Source organism: Myotis brandtii, unplaced genomic scaffold, assembly GCF_000412655.1.
Source record: "Myotis brandtii unplaced genomic scaffold, ASM41265v1 scaffold742, whole genome shotgun sequence".
In the NCBI taxonomy this organism is placed as follows: domain Eukaryota; kingdom Metazoa; phylum Chordata; class Mammalia; order Chiroptera; family Vespertilionidae; genus Myotis; species Myotis brandtii.
In genome coordinates this window covers 371053-377813 of record NW_005370956.1, presented here as the reverse complement: position 1 = coordinate 377813, position 6761 = coordinate 371053, and the positions used below count along the sequence as shown (strand labels likewise).

Genomic DNA, 6761 nt, shown 5'->3' with positions numbered 1-6761 from the left:
TAAAGTTATTATTGATAGGAACATATTTGTAGCCAATTTTATTTTTCGTGCCTGTGTTCCTTCTTCCTCCTTTTTTTTCCTTCTGTTTACAACAGTCCCTTTAGTATTTATTTCATTACTGGCTTTGTAGTGTTAAACTCCCTTAGCCTTTGTGTGTGTGTGTGATACTCCTTATTTCCCCTTCAATTTTCAATGATAGCCTTGCTGGATAGAATATTCTTGGATTCAGTCCCTTGCTTTGCATCACTTTGTGTACTTCCTTCCATTCCTTTCTGGCCTGATGTGTTTCTGTTGAGAAATAATTTGATAAATCTAATGGGAGATCCCTTGTAGTTAACTTTCTGACTCTTTCTTGCAGCCTTTAAGATTCTGTCATTAATGTTTGCCATTGTAATTACGGTGTGTCTTGGTGTGGGTCTTTTGAGTTCATCTTGTTTGGGATTCTGTGCTCCTGTGACTTTTTTCTTCCCCAAATCAGGGAAGTTGTCTGACATTATTTCTTCAAATGGTTTTTCTAACCCTGGCTCCTCTTCTTGTCATTCTGACACCACTATTATATGTATTCTGCTTCTTTTAATGTTGCACCAAAGCTTCCTTGGGTTCTCCTCCTGTCTTTTGATTTTTTTTCTCCAATTGCAGTTCAGATTGGGTGTGTTTTGCTTCCCTGTCTTCTAATTCGCTAATTCAGTCCTCCACTTCTCCTGGTCTACTGTTGAAAGCTTCCATATTGTTTTTTCATTATAGCTATATCACTTTTTATTTCCTCCTGATTCTTACATAGGTTGTTGATTTTCTCATCCAACCAGTTTATGAACTGTAGCACCCTTATTCTGAATTATTTTTCTGACATATTGTCTGCCTCTGTTTTATTTAGTTCTTTTTTAGGGGATGGTTTCTCCTTTTCTTTCCTTTGGGGGTTGTTCTTTTGCTCCCCATTTTTGTTTTTACCAAATGATCTAGGTGTCAAGTTGTGTGCGGCCTTGGCTGCAGTGGTGATCTTGGTGGCAGGTCACACAGTCGCGTGTTTTCACTGCTCCTCAGGCAGTCACAGGTGGTAGCTGCTCCTCTGGGGGTCACGGGTGGCAGCTGCTCCTCAGGAGGTCACAGGACAGCCACTTCTCGTGTGGTCACAGGGCAAAGGCTGCTCATGGGGTGGCCGCTCCTTGCACAGTCGAGGGGTGGCTGTTCCTCACACATTCGTGGGCAACGGCTGATCCTTGGGGGGTTACAGGCATTGGTGCTCATTGGGTGGCCACTCCTCAGGCAGTTGTGGTTAGTGGCTGCTCACAGGGCTGCTACTCTTCGGGCGGTTGCTGTCAGTGGCTGTTCCTCATACAGTCGCGGGGCTGATGGTCCTTGGGCAGTTGCAGGCAGTGGCTGCTCATGGGGCTGGTGCGCCTCGTGCAGTTACAGGGTGGTTGCTCCTCACATGATCATGGGCGGCAGCTGCTCCTCATGGGGGGTCACAGGGTGTTTGCTCCTCATGTGGTCGTGGGCAGTGGCTGCTCCTCCACTGGTCATGGGAGGTGGCTGCTGGAGCAGTTGTGGTGCCCGGGGCTGCTGTGTAAGGCTTGGCTGTTCACATCTGTGGTCGCTGTGCCTGAGGCTAAAGCCTCTGGCTGGCACGAGAGCAGCACCCTCCAGAACTCACAGGAACCCTCAGCTGTGGAGGCTGGAGTCTCAGTGTCCATGGGTTGGCAGATAAGGCAGCAGGTCCCTGGCCGGAGTGGCTGTAGGATCCCGGGTGGTGTCTGAGAGCACCCTGGGTGGAGGTGAGGCTGTGCTCCCAGTCACAGCAGCTCTCCCCTGGGAGAGCCTGCAGAGCCCTTGCTCTGGGAGGGATTACAACAGTAGCAGAGGCTGCCTGGCTATGCGAACTCATTCTGCCAGCCCCCAAACGTCCTGCGAGATCTAGCTTTCCCTCACTCAGACACACACACACACACAGCACAGGTCCACACACTCTTTTTTTGCTCTCTCACTCACTCACACTCTCTCCATCACTGCCATACTTCTTGCTAACAACTTGGTTTTCCCTATTTATTTTCAATATTTCTGCCATCATACTTTTAATTTCTTTGAAACCTTACTGTTTGAAAGCTCCTTCTATAGAAATCTGTTCTTATTTTATTTTATATTTATTACTCAGTTCTTAGAGGACACAATGTTTATTTTTAAAAAATTTTTCCTTCATATTTCTTATTTGTTTCGCCTGTATCTTTTCCTCCAATATCTGGTACACTCTTTATATCTGCTCATATTTAGTACAGTAAGGACTAAAAGCCAATTGGAAAAGTTGGATCTATCCATTTCACCAGGAAGCCAGCCAATTTGGAGTAGATTTCCCCATATCAATTAAAATTTTTTGGACCAGTTTCTATAGAAAAAAAGTCTCTGTAATCTCCTACCTGAGATAGATGTTTAACTCAGTATTATAAGTTATGTAATACCTTCAATATCCATACATTTCTAGAGTGTGTAGTGGGAATCAAATTGCTTCTTTGTGACATTTCTCTCTGAAGACATGTAGGTTTTAACTCTCTCTGTTTCTTTCAGGAAGTAACTGTTAACAATTCATTCTTTATCTTCAAAATTGCTTGCTGTTTATGTCTGTTGCCTTTTCTTTCCTGCCATGCTTATCCCAGTGGTTTAATGCCTTTTTTACTTCTTTCCCTGTCATTTTACAAAAGTTTGAGGAAAAGATAATTACTTCATGTATTTATTCTTTCTTTATTTGGTGACTAACTCAAATTGGCAATTATATATGTGCTTCTACTTCTTTGTGTTTTCTTCATGTAGTCAATGGCTGTGGCTATGATTAAATAATGACATGAATTTGCCAATAAATTCTTATTTTATTATCTTAATATTTACTGTGTATGGTAAATTAATGATATAATTTTTAAATATAAAATTATTAGAAATTATAACACAGCTACATATAAAACATGGAAAAGTAATAAAGAGCAAGTAGTTGTTCTTAGAACCTGGTTCCACCACACTGTTTTGCATCTCTCTCCAGGGCTAGGACTAGATGGGAGACAAAATATTTAGTAATCAAGGCAAATAACATTTTTCAGAGGATTCCTGATATACATTATAGTTTTAAATGAAGATAAGGCCAGAATCAGTATCAATTTATGCCAAACCATACTGAAGCATGAGGCAAAAGAAAATATCAATAATAGTGGTACTCATTTAAAAATTGATACTTTGTTTATCATTAATTTTTTGGCATTATTTTATATTTTTAAAATATATCAAAATAATTGCTTATGGAGTTTCTTTGTGACCCCTTAAAATTTTGCACCTAAAATCTTTGCCACACCCAGCTTAATTCTTAGTTTACTCATCTCAAAACTGTGGATGATACAGGTTTCTGTATCACAGAGTAGTAGCAAGGATCTAAAAAGATAATGTATTCTAGCCTCTTATCTAACTTGCATATAATAAATAACCAATACATTTCAGCATTAATACTAATACTAGTATTACATTCTAATTATATTATTGTTGAATTGTACTTTTTCAGGGGACATAATCTTATATGTAGAAAACCCTAAAGAATCCACACAAATTATTTTAGATTAAAAAATTTCAATAAATGCCCTTGCTGGTTTTTCTAGTGGATAGAGCATGGGCCTGCGAACTGAAGGGTCCTGGGTTCTATTCCAGTCAAGGCCAAATGCCCGGGTTTCAGGCTTGATCCCCATAGGGGGTGTGCAGGAGGCAGCCGAGCAACAATTCTCTCATCGTTGATATTTCTACCTCTCTCTCTCCCTTTCTCTCTGAAATCAATAAAAATATATTTTTAAAAATTTCAATAAAGTTGCAAATATAAAATCAGTGAATGGAAGTCAGTTGTATTTCTATGCACTAATAAGAAATCATCTAAAGTGGTAATTAGGAAAAATCCCATTACAACAGCATCAAAAAGAATAAAACTCTTAGAAATAAACTTATTCAAGGAGATTAAAGACTTATACACTAAATATTTTAAAACACCAATGAGAATTAATAAAGAAAAAGGGAAATAGTAAATAATAAATAAATAAACAAGCAAACAAACAAACAAACAAATAAATAAATAAAACACCAATGAGTCCAAAGAGAAGGCAGGCAGGCATTTAGAACTGGTGTGTCCTTTCTTTGCTGCCACCTATGCCGTTCTACAACAAAATGGTTTAAATCGACCCACTTTCTTTTTCTCCCCATTGTTCTGAACATCTAATCCATATGGTCCTGAAAGACCTTGAACCACTAAGCAAGCCTTTCAGGGCTGACAGCTAGCTTGGGCAACAGGCCACTCCCACACCAATGGATGAGTTTGCGCAGATGCTCACAGAAGTGGGCTGTAGGAAGCGCAAGTCCTGCTTTTCTCCCTCTTTCTCTTCAGAAGCTGATGCCACGAGGAGGACAGGAGCGTTCTGAGAGGCAACCACCGCCACCATGAGCCTTCTCAACAAGCCCAAGAGTGAGATGACCACGGAGGAACTGCAGAAGCGGGGGGAGGAAGGGTTCAACATGAGCCCACTCTCCGTGCTTACATAGCAAGAACAACAACCTGGTGCTCATCAACTGTGGTAACAAGAGGTTCTTGGGCCCGGTGAAGGCTTTTGACAGGCACTGCAACATGGTGCTGGAGAATGTGAAGGAGCTGTGAACTGAGGTCCCCAAGAGTGTCAAGGGCAAGAAAAAGTCCAAGTCAGTCAACAAGAACAGCTACATCTCCAAGTTGTTTCTGAACCGGGATTCGGTCATTGTGGTCCTGCAGAACCCTCTCATCTATGGCAAGTAGGGGCTAACTCCCTGCTGTCAAAACTCACTCCCCCATTCTGCAAAGACCGGCCCTTTGACATAAGAACAATAAAATCCTGGATTTTTTTCCCTAAAAATAAATAAATAAAAATAAAACACCAATGGAAAAGATAAATGGAAAGATATCCTGTGTTTATGTATTAGAAAAATTAATATTGTTAAAATGTTCATACTCCCTAAAGTGAACTACAGATTCAATACAATCTCCATTAAAATACCAATAACATTTTTTACAAGTATAAAAATCATCCTAAAATATGTAGGGAGCTACAAAAGACCCAAATAGCCAAGCATTTTGAGGAAGAAGTAAAAAAAGCTGGTACTGCTATAAAAACAAAAACATACACTCATGTTACAGAATAAAGAGTCCAGAATTAAACATAGTCAATGACATTTGACAAGGGTGCCAAAAATACATTATGTGGAAAGGACAGTCTCTTCAATAATAGTTTTGGAAAAACTGAATAGCCTCATGCAGACAAATCAAATTTGACCATCATCTAATACCATACACAAAAATCAACTCAAATTGTTTAAAGATTTAAACATTGGACCTAAACCATAAAACTCTTAGAAGAAAACAAGAAAAAATCTTCTGGACATTTGCTTTGGCAATAATTTCTTAGATCTGACACCAAAAGCACAACAAAACTAAAAATACAAAATAGTGATTGTATCAAACTAAAACACTTTTGCACAGAAAAGGAAATAACAACAACAAAGGGGTAATGTACAAAATAAAATATTTGCAACCTATATATCTGACAAAGGGTTTATATCCAAAATATATAAGAGACACGTACATATAAATAGTTTGAAAACAATTAAGCTATTTAAAGAATGGAAAATAGAACTAAATAGGCATTTCTCTAAAGAAGACATGTAAAGTCAGATATATGAAAAAATGCTCAACATTACCAATCATCAGGGGAATGTAAATTCACACCACAATGAGTTGTGTGTAATAACTGATTATTACTGCCAATTTCACACCAATAGAAATCCCTAATTTGGAGTTCAGTAAGAACAGCCCAATTGTGAAACAGCTCAGCTGTGGAACAGCATGGCTCTGGAATAGCAAAGCTGTGAAACAGGATGGCTGTGAAACAGTTCAGGTGTGAAACATCTTGGGAATAAAACAGTTCAAGCAAGGCAACTAGGGTGAGAAAGGTAGGGCAAGGAGCTCCAGGCAAGGAGGCCCGGTTGAGGAATCTTGGGCAAAGTGGCTCCAGTGCTATAGCTCTGGTGTTACAGTTCTTCTTTCATGGCTCAGTTCTAGCAAGACAGCTCCAGTGTGCCCAGCTGGTGTGGCTCAGTGGTTGAGCATTCACTTATGAGATCAGGGTTTGATTCCTGGTCAGGACACATGCCCAGGTTGCAGACTCAATCCCCAGTGGGGAGTGTGCAGGAGGCAGCCAATCAATGATTCTCTCTTATCATTGATGTTTCTATCTCTTTGTCTCCCTTCTTCTCTGAAATCAATAAAAATATATTAAAGAAAATAACAGCTCTGGTATTATAGCTCTGGTTTTATAACTCAGCACTGGTGAGACAACTGCATGTTATGGCTTCAGACAGAGACAACTCTGATGTTATTGCTCTAGCTGAGGCAGCACAGTTGTCATTAGAAACCAAAAATGTGCTCTCTGAGACCAAGAGGAAGTTAGCTTATATGGAGAAGAGTTCCTACCATGGCCTCTGATTGGCCCATTTATATGCATATGAGGGCTCCAAAATCTTACAGTTTGATTGATCCAAATAGCATCATCCTGATTTATCAGAATAGAGCTGTTCTGATTGGTTGCTGAATATGCAAATGAGGATATAACTTAGCAACCCTCATTGGATGGTGAACACATCAGTCCTATTAGTTGAATTTAAACTCTGGAATTTATGAATAAGGGTTGGCTCAGGTGGTAGGGACACATTGCAGGAGCCAGGAA

At 39.8% G+C, this 6761-nt stretch overlaps 1 pseudogene; it reads left to right on the top strand.

The window, feature by feature from the left end:
- The first annotated feature begins 4394 nt into the window (after positions 1-4394).
- Positions 4395-4840, top strand: LOC102241111 (annotated as a pseudogene).
- The last annotated feature ends 1921 nt before the right edge of the window (positions 4841-6761 follow it).